General features: G+C 32.1%; 1 protein-coding gene across 4 annotated transcripts in view; it reads right to left on the bottom strand.

Moving 5' to 3' along the window:
• LOC108358858 (uncharacterized protein ZK1073.1) overlaps positions 1-19,221 on the bottom strand; it is a 56,765-nt gene that overhangs the window by 10,749 nt on the left and 26,795 nt on the right. The window lies entirely within an intron of this gene.

Below are 19,221 nucleotides of genomic sequence, written 5' to 3'. Positions count from 1 at the left end.
ATAAGCTTCGCTAAACTTTGGAGTGACAATAACCAAACACACTTGCATAGGTAAATATGTAAGTGTTCTTACAAATTTAAAAGCAAATACTGTTGTGTGTGGCTGAGTGGTTAGAGGTGTGTATTACCACTACGTAAGACAGTATATGTATTTGATTGATCTGATGCATAATTGATAATGGGTTTGATCATAGAGGATACCATTTGGTGACAGACAGGAGTTTTGTCAAAGACCGATTTATTGCAAAAATGTAGTAGGTTTTGGAGGTGTTACTTATACTCAACGTGAGATTTCCATCAAATTTCTGAAACCTGATGGGAATAAAGCTTACCAATATTCTCCTTCTATTGAAGAGGATGCCACCAGTTTGGGTTATTGTTGGTCGGAACATCTGCATTCTCTGATGAATTTACCCACTTAGCTTATGAAAGCTCCCGATAGGTATGCAAGTTGTATTGCTAGTTAGGTGCCTTCCCAGTTTTTATATCTAATATTCGACAGGACTGAGCATTCACATAGAAAATGCTGGCCACCTTCTTCTCTATCTTTTAGCTAACAGCTGCGGCAATTTCTATTATAGAATACTACTATTTTTTCTCATGTTTGCCTAAGGTCTAGTTGCCAGTGATGGCTGCTTCAATTTTGAATACCACTCTCTATCATATATTAGGCAAACCCAAACAAGTCTGTACATACATATGTATGTATATCTGAATACTTGTTTCTAGCCAGTTGAACGAAATGCATATTAATTTCTTTTGGGATTATTCTAAGACAAGCAGGCTTCCGTCTTCACAAAATTCATCAGCGCTCTCATTGCCTTGGATGTACCTGCATATGTATGTGTCCGGGAACCCAGACAAGACAGGCTGGGCGCATATGTATTTTGAATTCCTTATACTGGATTTACACTAGGTACTAAATGGCAAAAATGACAAATGACAAAGTTGTTCATTTAAAAATAATCGTGTCATTACGTTAAAAAAAATTGTCATTAAGTTCATTTCCACATGGCATTTTTTTAAATGGCATACACTTTTTGTCAGTTCAATGCCTAGTGGAAATTCGGCATTCGTTTTGTTAACCGGAGATACTCCTGCTAATCGCACCGTCTATCTGTATGCCGTTGTCAGAATATATTGTTGCTTTATTTTTGTAACCGACTCTATTATCTAAGATTTTAAAGACTTCAAGGATAACTAGAACTTCCCACTTGGACGATGCTTGTGTCCTTTCCCAAACGTTGAGGCAGAGAAACACCGACTACTTCAGTGTAGACTGCCGCTCCCACCCCGCAATTCATATTGGATTTGTCGGTGTAAAGAAGATATCCTCTTTATAGGCCACTAGGTAACTTCTTCATTATCTTCTGGATGGGAATCAAACTTCGTTAAAGTAATAACGGCACACAGACAAAGTAGCTATGCCAGTTTTCTCTTAATATATATTTATATACTTAACGCTTTATAGCATAATTTAGTGATGCTTTATTTACCAATGAAAAATAAATCAAAGGTGCCTACACAATTTGGCACTTTCGCATAAATAAACGTGAAAATAAGTGGCTTCCGTGAAGGCAATTGATATTTTTATAACTCGCAGAGTGATGCGAAATTTATACAGCAATATCATATGTAGGTATTACTGTGTGTGTAAATGCAAGGAATTTTATGTATGAATGTGTAAATGTAGCAACTTTAAGCCCAAGTAAAGTATTTTGCACTCAATTCGAAATTATGTAACACATTCAAGCGAACATATGTAATTAAACTTGAACTGCTCTCAAATTGGCAGTGATTTCAAATGTAGCATAAAATTCCAAGTACCTGCATTTGAGTGCTATTTTAGGTATAAGTACAAAAGTTTGCAGATGCATACATATGTAAGTACGTAATTTTAATTACGAGTATTTTCGATTTCGGCATTGCACACTGAGCTACAATATACATACATATTTATATACATACATATGTACGTACCAAATTCAATCAATAGCGGATGCAGTTGAAAACGGGCTAGCAAGTAAATAATGCACCAATTAAAAGCACACTGATTCCATGGAATACACCTTGACAGTGAAAAAAGTGCGCTATCAAGAACTTGTGTGCTAATTAAGAGGGTTCAAGGGGTTGGCGTGAAAATCGATATGCAAAGTGAAAATGAAATTTATTTTCATATTGTATATGCTTGAATTAAAAATGAAAATGTTTTGGAAATTTAATCATCATACGAGGAGTATACATAACTTGGAAAACGGAGTGATTGAAGACAACAAATATTAAAAGTCAAGGTATCAACTTATACAGCAATGATGTAGCTTGGAAGAGCTTGGACCAGTTTTGAAGCCATGTTCAAAATCCAATTTAAGTTTCCCTTCATTTTTTCAAATCGATTTGATAATGACGCCTAATAGTGTGTTTCCATGGACGCAATTCGTTCACTATTCTCAATTTCAGTTGAAGTTGCAACTTGGTCATGGTAAAACTATTAGCTGAAATTGTGGTCGAGCGCCAATTTGGGTGAAATTTGAAAAAATTTTGTTTCAATTTCATGAATGTGACTTCAAAAAAAGAAAAAGAAGAATTGTTAAATCAGTTTGTATTCTGAACTTGGCAAAGGATAAGCAGAAAATCAAACGAGATCACAACCGCAGCGTGACGGACATTGGTATTGAAATTGCGATCAAGCACTTAAACAGTTACAATTCAAAATTTGGTGAAAATTCAATGTTAATAATAAAGGTTTTTTTTTCAAACTAAAATGTTCAGTATTATGTGTTTTCTTGCTTAAAAATCTCTCTTGTAAAACCAAGAAAGAATTAAGTTATATATCGAGGGCTTATATTCAATACACTCTATCTGCACTTTCCACAAAAATGAAACTCTGATATAAAAATCCACCTAAGACTTAACTGTCATCGTTGGTATTAATGCTTATCTTGTATAACGCTTGACAGAGGAATTTACTATTCAATTGCAAAGTCAGAATTAGCATCAGTGATGACATTTAAGTCCCAGAAGGGTTCTAACATCACAAAGTAGTTTTTGTGAAAATTGCAGATAGAGGGTATTGAATATAATATGGTTGACAAACGGGCTCGCTTATTTGTATAAGCAGTCTTTATTTGGATTAACTAATTTTTTTTTCGATAACAACACTGGTAAAAATGGTTATTGCTTATGACCAAAGATTTATCTCCACAAACCTTTCAATTTTGAAAATCTAATGAAAATATTAATTGGAAATTTATATGCTTTTAGTCTTATTTTTAATGAAGAGTGTGTGTGAGTGTAGCCATTCCCAGAGGCGAGGCATATTATTGCAGCGTTGTGCAAAAACTAGGCGCATTTGTTTTATTGTTATTTATAGTCTTGCTTGCTTATTTCCATTGCTACCGCTTAATTGATTTTCAATAAAAGTATCAGCTGCAGCGGCAAAACACCACAAACAAATTACGTGCAGAGTACTCTTGTACTTGTCAAAGTGTCAGTCACTCACAAAATGCACTCAATAATGTAAATGGAAACTCGTGTTTGAAAACAGGGCAAATAAAAATATATTTATAAAACAAATGAAAATTCTAAAATGTGTCGGGCATTTTAAAATTGCAATCGAAACATCTGCGTATATGTACATTAGGACGGGTCAATTTGTATGGGCAATTTTTTCGACTATACGCACAGGAGGATTATACGTGTAATTCTAAGAAAATTAGACGAAGAAACCATAAGTCTAAAAATTTAGAGTTTTCCGATTTGGTAGTCAGATTTGTAACCGTTTTGATGATTTGACGATTTTGACAAGCAAATTACGATTTTTTCATTGTGTGGTGATTTTTCTATTTTTTTACTTCTCCAGAAAATTATTAAGCTTTTAACTCAAACTAAAAAATTTTTAGATATGTATTCTAAAAGTAGATATCAAACTTCTAATTTCAGGTCTTTCTTTTGAACTTTAAGGTTTTTTGGGAAAGGGTTTCTTCACCATATATGTATATGGCTAAACGAATTTCAATAAAAAGGATATTAGCAAAAATGGAAAAAAAAATATTTTCGCTAGGGTTTTAAGGAACGTTTTTCTAATTTAAAAAGTTCGATGCAAAAATCGCGTATGTATCCAAGTAGCTCCAACACACAAGGATTAAAGAAATTATCAGGAAATTTTTTATCAGCTTAGTACATTAGATAATATGTATGGTATTTCATATTCAAATGCATTTAAACATATTTTTGTTATACGTAATATGAATTTTAGTAATTTAGTTTTTTATATTTATTAATTTTTTTTCGCCTAACAATCAACTGGCAAAATTTTTCCGGACACTATCTATTTTGTGTGTTGACGATTTTTCAATAGAAAGGATGATTTTCGAGAACCATTTTGAAGATTTCTGTGTTCAACTACCTGGCAACACTGCCTAAGTGGCACTTTTTATTATTTAAAAAGTCATACTACATATTTGAAAGTAATTAAATATTGGCGTGGAATATTTTTCCACACTATTCTTAAGGCATATACTAAATATGTATATATATGAAGTTCTTCAATTTTATAATGAATTTCGCGATTTTTTCGCAAATCATCGCCATCTTATAATCAAAGTAATTATTTTCGTTTGGTGGCGCACTACTTATATTACTCTAGATTTTTTCGTTTTGGCAAGAAGAACATTTTCACTGGTTAATGTTGACATTTTTTTTTAAAGAATGTGGCCCTTAAACTTTTATGGCCTTATTCATAAAAAAATAAAGCAGGTTTAAAGAGCTTTATAAATTGCCATTTTCATACATTTTTTTATTTATAAACCTTTTATAAAACTACTTTATTTTTTATGAATAAGGCCATTAGAATGAAAAAGTCTTTAAATTTCAAAAATTATAATTATTCTGCATGTTGCAATTTTTTTTAATTGGTGGCAAACTCATTGAACTTCAAAGATATGTTGTATTTCATGAAGTTGTCATCATTGCCTTTAATATGAATATTCTTTTTGAATACTTTCCAAAGTTACTAAAAAAAACCAAAAATTATGGTACCGTGATAATTAATGTAAACCATTCAATCGGTACGTAAAACGTAACTTAATTAAGACTCTGCGTCGCGAAAACAGCATCAGCACTAGTGACTATGACTTGTACATATCAAAGTTTTTATATAGACAATGTGACCAGCATAAATTGCATACTCACACCCATACATACATATCTACATAAAAAAAAAAATCTTTTTTTTTCAGTTAGTGATTTAAAGTTTTTGCCCTCCTGTAAAAGTTTCCACTAGGTGTTTAATTTCATTTTTAATGCGATAAAATACTCGTATTATTTGTTGTGCTACAAATTTTTTATGTAAATTCAGTTAATTACAATTTATTTTGTTTGTTCATGAATATATAAACTTTTGACCTAAAGTTCACCCGGATAGCTAATATTTGGTTAACAATACGCCGCGATGGGCTGGTTGGCAGTTTTAAATATAAAATCTGCAAATATTCACGTGTGTAGAGAAAAATAATCACAAACATACATAAATGCATACATATATGCATTAAAAAAAAAAAACAAGTTTATTTATGTGCAGTTCACTGCAAAGCTATGTAAATATGTCGTACACACATACATATGCATACATATGTATGTATATCTGCTCGTTTATATCCATAAATCATTTGCGCTTGAGTTACTAAAAATTGCACTGAAAAGTGTAAATATACGCTAGTTTCTCCATTAGCTATTAGCTATTCATGAAAAACCACATATGTATGGGCATATCCAATCTGGCCTTTACGTGACATTTGTAGCATACAAAAAAATTGAAAAAGTCCAAATTTTTAAAATATTTTTCTATACAGTAATAAAAATTACAATTGTTGGTAATAGCGATTTGAAAACATTAGTAAAGATATGCGAAAAAACAGAAGTGGATTTTAACTTCGATTACAAAATTGCAATTGGGTAAAGCTATAGTATAAAATTTTTTTTAGTAATATTTTAAATACTCAAGGTTAATTTTCCAAGTTTTTAAATGTAGAAATCTTTTCTGCTTTTTGTTTAATCAGCTGACGTGACCTTGCCTGACGTTATGATACTAAAGTTTCCATTTAAAAAAAATTTCCGAAGAAAACATGCACTTTATGTCTAATATACTTTTTGTTTTGACATCAGCGCCACCTAGCGGTTCCACTTTTGCATATCTATGTCTTACTACGTTTTAACTAAACATGCCAAATTTGAAACAAATCAGAGTATAAATAGGGCTTTCAAAATATCTCGACCCTGGCGCCACTTAGCTAGATAATTTTGCGCTAAAATGTTTCTGCTTAAATAACCAGTATATATTATAAAAAAGAAGCCAAATTGACCCACAAATAATTTAGATATAAGAATTTAATTTTTTTTTTCGTGGTAGACTTTTCACTGGAAACACCCATATATGAATATACATATGTACATATGTGTATAAATAAATTTACATATGTGTATGAATATTAATATTTACATATATATATATATATATATGCATATGTATATGTATGAAAATATAAAAATATACGTGCTAATCCTTATGGGAATACATGCATTCGAAATGACACAACTACACGAACATAAATCCTCGCAGAGAATGACAGATGTGGTTTTCTCCTCTTTCTACCTACATACAGATATGCACAACCATATGTAAGCATAATAGGGTGCATTATCTGCCATCAAAAATCGTTCAATCAAATAGTAAAGTTGGTGAGTTTTAAAATTCTTTTCAAAATATTTTGGAACAAATTGAGGTCTAAATTGCAAGTAGATACGACCTCTAAAAATCACATATACATACATATTTATATACATACATATATATTAGGCGCTAATAAAATTAAAGTGTATTCAGGGGTTTCAATCTTTGCTCTTTTTTTGCCAAATGCCCCTTCGATATGAGTTTTTATCTTCTTCATAGTTATTACATTTTTTTTTTTTTTTCAATAAAATACGCATACTACTAAGACGAGTTTATTTAAATTAATATGACGCCATTCATTGGAGTTTTACGAAAACAATTATTTAACTACATATGTTAAATTAATTTTATTTTTTTATTTTTTTCGCACCACTGAAAAGTACTTCTGTAATATTAAATGCGGCTGGCCATACAAAATTGACAAAAATGATAAACCCTCTGTTTGCCGGAGTGAATTCAACCTAGTTAATTAAAACTTTTAAGTTACTCATACGCCATGGCGCACAATGTTCCGACTAGTATATATTGAGCCAGGTGGAAAGCATAGTTAACGTGCACTTTTCTTAGAAATAGGATAATTATGAAATATGGAAAAGATGGGCTAATTGCCACGCCCGCCACCCTTGTGGGCGGTAACACCAAATTTGATCCGATTTCCTTGAAATTTGGTTTGTACTCTATCTTTTATTAAAAAACCCAAATATGTATAAAATATGGTAAAGATTGGATTACTACAACGCCCGTTACCCGCAGAAATGTAATGGAATTTTAGTTAATTTTAGTTTTCTGCTTTCCACTCCCAGAAATATAAAGGTTGTTTAGTTTTCATCTTTCCAAAAACTATCGTTACATGGTATGGGATTGCGGTGAGCATAAATTTTATTTAATTTAAAGCCTTTTGCTGTATGTAACTACATACATAGGTATATTTACATAGTATATGTAGAATGCTCTTGAATATGTGCATGAAAAAACTTGATATCAATATAAGTATGTACGTAGTACGTATATGTACATATATACATATGTAGATCGACTAAAACTAATACGACGGCTACAGTAGAAATGTGTCAGTCATTTCACTCTCCCTTTTCTTCTTTCAAAATAAATAGCAACACAAAACGACCAGCTCACAAACAACTACGGCATGTTTTGCGGTTGAGAAACCCCTCTCTCATCTGAGCGAGGAGGCGAGCGGATGGGGGCAGCCGAATAAAAGGCTCATCTGCATGAGCTTGTTTAGATGAAATGGCTGCTGCTTATTTACACAGACTACATTTTTTGTATTGCTTCTGTTTTTGCTTCCACAAATGCTGGTATGACGACTGCTAAATACTGCAGCTTGTCGCTACTAACACTTGAACACAGCCAGCGGGCGTACACTTCATTTACAGCAATCAAACACATACTTTCTTTCACATGCATATATGTGCATACATACATGCATACATACATATGTGCACATTCTTACTATGATAATCCTTGTTTAGTGTTACAAATGTACGGTTAAGTAAAATTCTCATGTAAGTAAGTACTCGTACTATGCTGGGGGCGGAGAGTATGTAGTTGACTTACCACATTCTGAAATTACTTGCACATACATACATACGTACATATATGTAAATACATATGTATATGATTTTTCTATGCATTTACTCATTGACCTCAATGAAGGATGTTCTAAGTCCCACAGCCAAACACACAACCCTCAACTGCTGGCTTACAATTCAATGATGCGCATTTCACAGTCGATTTTTTTAAACTATTTTTTCCATTTGCTTCATTTTGGTGTCTTGTTTGGGTTGCGCTTTTTTTTTTTTGGTGTTGTGTAACTGAAGGGTTTGGTCGTTTCACTTTTCGCTTTGTGCATTTTGAAAAAGTTTTCGGTTTTTACTCTATTTATAGTGCGTGTTTTCTTCTTATTTTACTTCTTTTATTCCATAGCAGCTGGCAATGGTAAAATAAATTCTTGGATATCGTTTCCTAGTAAAACCTTTGAAAAAAGTAGGTATACTCTTATGTACTTATGTATACCCAAAAATTTTTCAATTTTCTTTCAAAGCGTTAACGATAAAATAATTTATAAATAGTTCACTGAAATTGATTGCGTTGCTGGGTGAGAAAGGACATTTGATGTAGATTGCATATATTTGACATGACATGTTTTAAAGGCGGCATAAACCTAAGGCTCCCCAATTGTACGAAGAGCATTGTATGCGCGACCAATTTAAATGTAAAAAAAAAACTAACTTATGCTGGTAAGTTGCGCCTCACATTTTTACTTATGTACATAAATATATACAGTGAATCAAATAAGTATACATGCGCGGATTTTTTTTTTTTTTTGTAATATTTACAATGTTTTTAAATTTCACTTCTTTTTGTTATTGTTCTATAAAAATATTTTCCCAACTTTAAGGCATCCAAACAGCTGTGCGATTCCGTCGGAGCGGATCCGCGCCGTTTTTGATGCTACAGTAGTTGATAAATGCCATTTTATAAACAAACAAAAATATTTTGCAACAAAAAATTTTATTCTTAGCATGCAGACACTCTGTGGAGAGGAAATATATTCAATAATTAATCACCGTACTAATATATAAATGTTTAAGCACTCGAAACCAGATCTGGTTAATTTTTGATTACGGTTACATTTTGATTACGATTGCTTAATTGTAATCATTAAATTATATACGCTTACGATTACTTCAATTGTAATCATAAATTTGACCATTATGATTATAATAATTGTAATCTTATAAATTTAAGGACTAAACATGAAATACGTGACTACGAATACCGTAATTGCAATCCTAACCACTTTAAGATTACAATTACAGTAGTTGTAATCATGGAAATTACGATTACGAATACTTGAATTATAATCCTAAAAATATTATGATTACAATTAATGTAATCGTAATCAAGCAAATGTTGATTGCGATTTTCTGATACTCTGTAGGAGTTTATTAGTTAAGTAAATGAGCGGAACTTTCACCGTAAAGTAAGTATGTAAAATTGATTTAAAGTTCAAGTAATACAGTTACACAGCGGCCGCTGTGGTGTAGTGGTTAGCAGTCGTAATCGTTAAATTTTAAGGATTACAATTAAAGTATTCGCAATCAAGCATATTATATTTAATTACAATTACAGTAATCGTAATGCTGAAAATTTTCGGGATTACAATTACAGTAATCGTAATCCTAAGTAAACATAATGTAACGGTAACAATAAAGTGCCCCTTTGCTCGAAAAGGCATCAACTGAAAGGTATGAAATTTATTTTGTTACATAACATTATTATGAAACATACATATATGTACACATGTCTTAGTCTTCTTCTTTGTTGCGATTTTGGCCGAGTTCAACAAAGCACGCCAGACATTTCTCTTCTGTGCCAACTGACGCCAATTGGAAATGCCAAGTGAAGCCAAGTCCTTGGTGGACTTGGTCTTGATACTGGACACTGGTAATTGATATTTTCAGAGCTTGAGCGTCGTTGTCCATTCGAATGACATGGCCACGCCAGCGGAGCCGCTGTATTCTAATGGTCTGATTATGGCAACTTAACGTACACTCTAAAAAAAAAATTGTGTAGTTTTCCTACCTAAAAGGTAGGTTACTGATTTCCTACCTTATTATTCGCGAAATTACATGCTCGATTATTCAACGAATAGTTTGTTTAAATTTCGGACTTTTTAGAGCGAAATATAGCTGCTGTGGTGTGCGTAAATTTACTACGAAAATGTGTACAAGTTACAAAATACACATCTGCTGTCTGATTTTCCCCGTAGAATTGTGTAAAGCCGCTAACAAAAAGGATTTTTACACACTAACATGTGTAAACGAGTAAAATACATATCCATCGTATAAATTTAACAAAAAATTTTAAAAATTAACAAAAATATACTAAATTTGAAGTCGCATTTTTAAACAGATTTTTTAGAGTGTAACTTACGGCTCTCACTTAAAAATTCTCTTGAATGGATGTTGCTTATAATTGATCAGCCGAAACTTAACGTAGCTTGATGCCACGTCGAAATCTGTTTCATTTTGATTCTCTACGTTCCGTTAAGTTGCCATAATCAGGCTTTAATTCGCTGCACTATGTCCATGTCGTTGTATACATACATATGTATGTATGTGCATATCTACCGCCTGAAAATATGGGAATGTATGTACGTAAATACATACATATGCAAACATACATATTGATTCCATTGACATTTGTCTTAAAGTTAATAAAGCAGTCACGTATTGTATTGCGCCACCACAGCTCGAAAATATTAAAAATCAAAAAGAAATAAAGTATGCGTCAGGATGCCTAAAGTGCTGCCCTTCATACATACATATCTACATGTGCCAATCTTTATGCCTCTCACATACAAATACCTATGTATGTATGTACATTAGGGTGGTCCAAAAATGTATGGGAGAAAAGTAAAATCGGAAATTCAATGCTCTCATCCCCTAGGATTGTTCTATGCCGAAAAAAGGATACCCCTGTTTTTTTATTTTGAAATCAAAATATATTTAGAGGTCGCTCAAAGCAAAAAGAAAAAAAAGAAAAAATAGTTAAGATTAAAAAATGTTTAAATAAACAATTGGGCATTATTCTCTGAAGTCTTCTGAAGAGAAGCAGAGCTTTCAGATTGAAAAATTTTGATTTCCATGGATTCTATGCCATTTCTACGAAAAGTCTTCTTTTCCCCATACAAAATACATGGGAAACTTTGAGCGCTTTGAGCGACCTCTAAATATATTTTGATTTAAAAATAAAAAAACAGGGGTATACTTTTTTTCGGTATAGAACAATCCTAGGGGGTGAGAGCATTAAATTTCCGACTTTACTTTTTTTTGGACCACCCTAATGTACATACGTCATTTTATCAAAAATATGGCATCTTATTTGATTGGCAAACATAAATGTTTGGCTCATTTTGATATGCGCGCTCAACGAACGGAATTGAATTCTGGGCATCAATCAAAGAAGTCGCATATTCTTGCGGGAGCAGATAATGAGAATCAGACATAAATTATAAATGACTGAAGCTGTGCTAAAGCTTTAATAAAGTTCATATTTGACTTATGATGCCTACACTTTTAGGATGGAATGGGAATGACGGAATAGCAAGCATACGGTCATATACATATATTAGGCAAATTGTGAGCTGGATTAGACGCTGACGCTACAAGAGCAATCAGTTGCACTTTTGTTTGTATTTAATTTTACAGCATTTCAAATTTTTTAATGATGTTTAATAACATATCAATATCAAAAGGCCATTAGTGACATTTTCATTTTTTATACAAAAGATGCTGAAATTCTCTTGCAGTCTCTATAGATCGGTTTATTCTTTGATCTGTTTTAGTTTTTTTTGCTTAATTCTAGGAGCAGCAACATCGTAAATACATACATATATACTCGCATTATATTAATTAGTGACATGAAAGTGAAGGCACACAATTTTTGGCCCCATATTGAGTTCATTTTAAAGTGAACTTAAAAACTCAAATTAGTCTGTGAAAAAGTTTTTTTTTTCTTCAAACAAATTTCACCTACATCCATACATAAATACATACATATGTATGTATTAACTTTTGATGATTTATTTATTAGAAAATTCCAAAAGAAAATAAATTTTTTAACAGACTAATGTAGGGTTTGTCATTTTAAGAGTGCCCAATATGGGACCCTCTTCTTTACATGAATGGTTGAAATCGGAGTAGTAGGCAGTTTTTTTGACGCAAAATGGTTTTTATCCAACTATCCGTGGTTCTGTATCGATGGACATTTTGTGCAAGTAGGCTTAAATTCTTCACCTTTTCTTCCTGTGGATAGGAGTGTCAAATTTTACAAAAAAATCGACTTACAAAACTTTTAATAACACTGTATGGTAAGTTTTGAAGTTACGCAAAAAAACGCCGCTGTATACCGTTTTCGCTATAAACTTTATATCGCTGATAAACTTAACGATGAAAATCGTTGCAAAAATAAACACGTTTTGAATGGTCAAATAAAAATGTCCAATAACACTGGATCACAAATTTTAATTTGGTTTTTGTTCTCCAGACGCCACTATCCAATTTCTATGTAGAACTGCTCAGTGATTCCGAAATTCTGGTTAATTTTTTTTTCCATGGATACGTTTTCGAGATATTCGCAGTTTACCGTTATTCAGCTTAAAGAACAAATTGGTTCCTTTTAATCACGTATATCTTGCGAACCAATTCAAAAATAAAAAAAAAATCAAATTTTAACAGAAGAAAAATTAAAAAAAATAAACAGTTCTGTGCCAAATTTTTACATTTGTACTAAAGCCTGTTCTGTTACAAAAAAAAATCAAGTTACTGACGAAGAAAATCGATGGATAAATACGAAATAATGAGTGGTCAAATAAAAATGCGCAAAGTTTTTTTTTGTATGAAATATGAGCAGAAAAGCGTGTTACTTAGGTGTACGCGGCGTATGAGTAACATTCGTTCGAGCTCAATTTTCATACAAATAATCTAGCGCATTTTTATTTGACCACTCATTATTTCGTATTTATACATCATCGATTTTCTTCATCAGTAACTCGATTTTTATTTATTTTTTTTTTGTTGCAATAGAACAGGCTAAAGTACAAATGCAAAAATTTGGCACAGAACCTGTTATTTTTTAAATTTTTCTTCTGTTAAAGTTTGATTTTTTTCATTTTAAAAAAGGCTGAAATGATTAATTAATTTGTCAGAAACTATAAGCCCTATCGGAAAAAGATATACATACGACTTATGGAGAATTTCATTGGCTTTCATTTTATATTAGGATTTTTAAATTTGTTCGTAAGATATACGTGATTGAAAGGAACCAATTTTTGATTTAAGCTGAATAACGGTAAATTGCAAATATCTCGAAAACGTATCCATAAAAAAAAACATCACCGATTTTTATTATTTATAGAGATAGATCCAACCTAATGTACATATAAACATAATATTCAGATAAATTCTGTAATGCAATCTATTCAGATTATTACAAGCCATTTGAGCTGTTAACGTTTTATTAATGTTAGCTATTATTTAGCTTAGTGGAGACAAAAGAAAAAAATTTATTTAACGACGTAAATGTTTTCGTTTTGTAATCTATATTTACATTTGCACGGTTACAGCGCCAAAAAAGAAGAAGAAGAAGACATGGATGGGGGGATAGGGAAAAATATGATATCGCAGACATATATATATATATATGGGTGTACATACTGTACAAATGTAATAACAGACTATTAGTTTCAGACAAAAGCCAAACCACAAATAAATATGTACACTTACAAACACATATGCGCAGGGATGCCGTCAAGTAATGAAGCTTATTCCTTGATTTGAGTTTCAGTATTCCACTAGAGACGAACTAAGTAATTCTCTGGGGCCAATTGTATCACCAAAGCAAAGTTGTTATGGCGATGGAGCGTGGGAAGCTACTAATCATTATGACTATTTATCTGAATTTCAATAAAACGAACTAGACATAATTCCAAGTTCACCATAACCGCACCATGTCGCATAATGATCGAAAAATCGTAAAAGCTGGTCGAAATATTAAGCCGCCGTTGGAGGTCTATAATCTTTGGAAAATAACCATATAACGGTAATGTATAGAAATACCAAAACTGCGATAAATCAGTAACTACTGGAGCTAATTCACTCAAAATCGATGTCTGCAATAGTCTTTTAGCAGTAAATGAGATTATTATACGTTTTTTTTTTTGGAAAATGGGCGTCCCATCGCCTACCAATACCACATTCAAACATACACACGTGTAATACGCGAAGAAATTTTTCTGTCCACACAATTCATTCGATTTTCAAAAATGAGAAGTTAAATTGAAGTACTTGGCTTGTAAATGTGCAATAAGAGTTGCCACATCTTAAAAAGTTAATGTTTAAAAAGTCGAATTTAATTAAACTACGAGAAAGTTATATGAAATTAAGAAATCTTTATATTCAACATTTAAAATAAATTTTGAGGTGTTTTTGAAGAGGTTTGCCACCTATTAAAAATTTATATTTAAAATAATTATTAAGTTAAATGAATTTTTAAAACCGATATGGGTTTGAAAAGGCTTTGTTTCTTAATTTTATTTAGGAGGGTTGCTACGTATTTAAAAAGTCAAATTCAAATAATAAAATCTCTAAACTTTATGCAAAACTCGGGAAAATTCATTAAATCTGCACTTTAATTTGCAACTTTTTATTTATAAGTATGCACTTTTATAGCCCATTCAAATTTAGTATAACAAAGTGCAAGTTTCAAGTCGCAAGAAAATTGCGTTGATTTTTGGTAATTTTTTTCACGCAAGTTCTTCCATACAAAGTATATTCGACAGTTACTGTTTGTATGGAGAAAATGAGCAATACCTTCCACTAAAAAAATTGCCAAAAATCAACGCGATTTTCTAGCAACTTTAAACTTACATTTTGTCAAACTAAAATTGAATTGACTATGAAACTACATACTTAGAATTTTTCTAAAAGAACTGAATAGAAAGTTGCAAGTTAGTGTGCAAATTTATGGAATTTTCCTGGGCTTTGCATAAAGTTTAGAGATTTTATTATTATGTTTTTTGGTGTAAAATTAACTACATTTTTTAATAAAAAATTATCGAAAATAAATTAGAATAAAAAACTTTGCGTATATTGCGAAAAATTCACTGTGCCAATACTTTTGTTCGTCACTGTATGTACATATATAAATATCCCGTAGGTGTTCAAACTTGTTACTCACTATTATACAAATATTCAAACATAACAAACTTATATTCGCATCAAAATTTAAAAAAAAAAAAATCACAGCGATCCACTTCAACGCCTTTCCTGAGCAGTAAATTTGGGTGAAATTAATATGAAAAACCAATAAAAGCAACGCAACAAAAACTAAATAAAAACGTTTACGTATATGTACGTTCGTCTTCGAAAACAATAGCTTTCTAAGTCTTTAAATGGTATGTAAGAAGTATGAAAAGAGAGGAAGGAAGTACGCAACGCTCATAGCCTTAAGATATTTGGAATAAAATAATTTGTAATAGAATAAAAGCTGCTGCGTAGTTAGAAGAATAAACGAATTGCCCAATACCGTTAAGCTAGGCAAAATATGGACAGAGGAGAAGCGCCCTAGTGTTTTTGTTTATTGTTTTGAGAATGGACACTTTTGATATATGTAGACGGCATTAAAGTGCTCATTCCCTCGCAGATAATTCACCAAATTCCAATAAATTTTCATAGCGTTTTTTTTTGGGAAGCAGAAAGGAGAAGTAATTGGGGGAAATGAAGCAATTGAAGCAGACAAAATTTGTGTTTTTGAACACTTCTCAAAGTAATGCCAGACGCCCTTAAGGGATGCGTTGATTTTAAGCAAATGGCTTCTTGCGCTTTCTTTCCCCCGTATTTCTTGTGCTGCCGTATTGAAAACGGATGTCCAAATTGCGTAGCGTAATTGATACTTTTGTGGATATAAATGTAATTGAAACTAATGTAATGTCAGTTCATTTACTTTTATACATACATATGTATGTACATATAAATTGATGAGTCTAATGAAGCGAATGAATTTCATAAGGAAAATAAAACTGCCAGCGCAAATGAAACGAAAGTTTTACTTAGAAATCAAATACTTACATAAGTATAAATATTATATACACATTCCAATATACCTACATATATGTATGTGCGTATGTCGCTACAGCAAGTAAACATCAAAAAAGGGAAGAAAATTAAGTTACTAAATAGCGCTTCAAGTTTCTTTTTAAGTAATATCAATGAGAGCATTTGAAATGCAGATACCTACTTTCTTCAAACGATAGAAAATTTCTAAACTCCTTTGGCAATCAACTACTTAGCAAATGTTTAATTATTTTTTTTTTACTTAATTATTCCTTCTTCTGTTCATTAAAGCCCTATGTCTTATTTGCAAGTTTCTTCTGTTTGTTCGCCTTATTTTCTGCTTACCCATAATTCTGTGTTAAGAAAAGGCCCGCTCCGATAAGTAAGGCTATCACGCAAAATATTCCACCTCATAGCTTATACGAAAGCGATAAATGTGTTAAAGCTTCTTTGACAGCAAATGATAAATGAAGTTGGATAAAAGGATATCGAGAGGTAAAGCGTAAAACAATTCGGAAATGATACTTTCACAATAGTAATTACGTAGTAATTTGTAAGGTAAGGTAGGCGTACATATGTATATACATTAGGGTTGTCCTTAAATGTAGGAATCAAATTTTTTTATCAGATTTCCTAAGCCTCAAACCCTACATCGATGCTAGTATTTTCGAAGATATCACATATAAAATTTTGCTCCCGGTTGGAGACGGCTGAGGCGTCTCGTACAGGAGGCAAGGTTCAGATTCCTCTATGGAGATTAAAAAAATTAAAATTAATTTCTTTTTCGTAGAATACCCAGAAAACGATACTACCATAGTCGAATATCACATATAAATTTTGGTCCGGATTGAAGTCGTTGAAGATTTGTCGCACAGGGGTCAGAGTTCAGATTACCCTATGAAGACGTTTTAACCGACACCAATCGGAACAAAAATTTATATTTGATATCCTCGAGTTTAGTAATAGCGATTTTGGGCATGAAATGAAAAAAAAAATATTTTTAATTTTTTGAGTCCTTAGAGGCATCTGGCCTTTGACTCCAACCAAAATTTATATGTGATATCTTCGATTATGGTAGTAATGATTTTGGATATTAGATGAAAAAAAAATAATGTTAATTTTTTTAGTCTCTATGGAGGAATCTGTACTTTGCCCACTGTGCGACACGCCTTAACCATCTCCGATCGGCCCCAAGATTTATATGCTATATCTGTGACAGTGCTATTACCGACTGAGGTTGTGAGACTTAAAAAAAATCCTTTATTTAATTTTTCAAGGGCCACCCTAATATACATACATATTATACGCGTATCGTTGAGGAAAGCAGGGAGAAGTGTAAGTGCTGCGCTTGAAGCCAGTCACGTATTTCCGAACGAAAGTCCCCGAAAATAATTGCTTAGCCATCTGTTCCAATACGTCAATTGCGTATTTCGCTGTAAGTATACATACATATGTATTTGCCTAAATTCATACCTAAGTTCCATAAACACATTTAAGAATCAAAACTGAGATAAGAATTAACATTCCTACTGAATAGAAAAAGTGTGGTATAAAAATAAAGTCTAAGACAGTCAACCGTAGATTTTAGTCTACTATGAAGTTTTTTGTTCGAGAGAGAAAGCTGCCGAAACCCCCATTAGGAGACATCAGATATTTACTATGTTTTACGAATGCGTTTGTACTATTTACTAAAGAATTTCGTATTATTTCTTTTTTTTTTACGAAATTCTTGTAAAATGCAAAAAAATATTTTTTTGTAAAACGGTCGGTGCCAAACCAATTTTTAAACTGCACGTAGCATCATACTTAGTGCGAGGTATGTGTGAACAAATTTACCTACCTCCCACACTAATGCAGATCACACTCTAAAACTCTTAGGGTATTATAATTATACCTAACGGTTCTATGCTGTATCAGTGACAAATTCTTGTCACAGGTTTTATTACGGAAAAATATATATTACATATATAAGTTTAAATTTGTCAGTAAAAAACAAAATTTTGTTACCGATACAGAATTGTGCTATAAGGCTATACTTTGAAAACAAAAAAAAACTAAAAAAAAAAATTGGTCGAAGTTTCTCAAATTTTTTTTTTTAATTTTCACTTCCGGGGTGGTATAACAAAAAAATTTTGTTTTTTTTTTGAAAATTGATTTTGCATTTGAAAAAGCGAGAAAATTTCTCACCAAATCGCAAAGATTAAAAATTTTTGGAATTTGTTTTTAATATGAAAAAATACTTTAGTTTGTGCTATTCTTTGTACCTTACGGGTGTATGGAAGAGCCCTGGGTACGTTAGTAATGGTATAGATATAAGCCTAGAAAAAAGCGTAAGAAGAAAAATAACTAAATTAATTTTTTCACAAAAATGCCCAAAACAAAATTGATAAATGAAACCGTTTATTAAAGAAAGCAATCAGACTGAAGGAAAAGAAATCCGATGAACCAACAAAAAAACGCAGCGCATAAATGAGCGCATTAAGTAAAGACGCAGACAAACAGAGAATCACGTTGTTTATAAACAGCATGGTACACGTACATATATATTTACATACATATTTACTCAAAGAAGAGCGATTCTGTATGTGCGTGTGCCATTAAGCATTAAAACGCCTGCATGACCCTAGCACGCCTTCCAAAATGCCCACAGCTATATGTAGTTATTTCTATGCGCCCCCGCCCCCGCCCCCGCTGCCCCACATTTACATAGATATCCTTAAGCGCCGAAAAAGGACGGCGATGAGCTTTGTGGAAAATAGGAGATACAAAAAAGGTGATTAGATGAACGGAAGCTGCACGGCAGTGGTGGTGTGTGATAGTAAATAATGTTGGCTGAATGTTTGTGGTGCACACTTGG

Source organism: Rhagoletis zephyria, unplaced genomic scaffold (genome assembly GCF_001687245.7).
Source record: "Rhagoletis zephyria isolate East Lansing unplaced genomic scaffold, Rhagoletis_zephyria_1.1 Rzeph_scaffold_00012, whole genome shotgun sequence".
Taxonomy (NCBI): domain Eukaryota; kingdom Metazoa; phylum Arthropoda; class Insecta; order Diptera; family Tephritidae; genus Rhagoletis; species Rhagoletis zephyria.
This window is presented reverse-complemented; position numbering and strand designations above follow the sequence as displayed.